The sequence below is a fragment of the Sus scrofa genome, chromosome 14, assembly GCF_000003025.6.
Source record: "Sus scrofa isolate TJ Tabasco breed Duroc chromosome 14, Sscrofa11.1, whole genome shotgun sequence".
NCBI lineage: Eukaryota > Metazoa > Chordata > Mammalia > Artiodactyla > Suidae > Sus > Sus scrofa.
Window position 1 is genome coordinate 31229530 of NC_010456.5, and position 822 is coordinate 31230351.

The following is an 822-nucleotide window of genomic DNA, read 5'->3' on the forward strand; positions in this document are numbered from 1 at the left end:
ACGCCCGCCGCGCGCCCTCAGGAAAAGCGCCGAGCGGCGGCCGGGTCGACCAATCCGAAGCCGACACTCGTGGGGGCGGGGGGAGCGGTCACCAAAACCAATGAAGGGGCGGGCCTCCGGCGCAGCCTGGTGGGCGGAGGAAGAGTCCGTTCCGCCTCGAGCGGAGATGGGCGGGTCTGGAGGTGGTGGGAGGTATTCCGCCGGCGGTTTTCTTCACTGGGTGGTTGAACTAGGGGTCAGCGTCCCCTGAAGAACTTGTGAGGCAGAGATGTGGGTTTAGGATTGGGTGCTCAAGTTCCTCGGGAGGGAAGGGGCGTTATAAATTTGAAAACGCCGGTTGGTTGGAAGGTTTTTGCTTTTAAGGCCAAAGCAGGGCCTCAGATTTCCTCCCCAGGCGTTCAAGCCTCTCACACTCGGTGATGACCTCAGGTCTCCTCTCTGGAGGGTCCAGTGAGCGTTGGCAGCTGTGTACGCAAGGACGCGGCTTTTATTTAAAACAAGGTTTTATTGAAAACACTTGAGGAACCAACGGTTCTCAAATCCCAGCTGCTCATTTAGAGCGATGTTCAAAGTAACCAAATCCTAGCACAGTAAAAGAATTAGGGTGAGCCCTTGGAGTTGACTTTATTTGTACAGGGGAAATTAGATTGTAAATTAAAGTATGGATTTCTTCAATCTGACTGGATGACAGTTGGTTTTCCTGTACTTTTCCCCCTCCCTTCTAACTCAACCAGTACTTGAATATTTAAGCAAAGAGACATGAAGATAGCAATATACTTCTCATGAGGACCTAAGACTGTTCTAGTCCTTTTAAGTAGATTT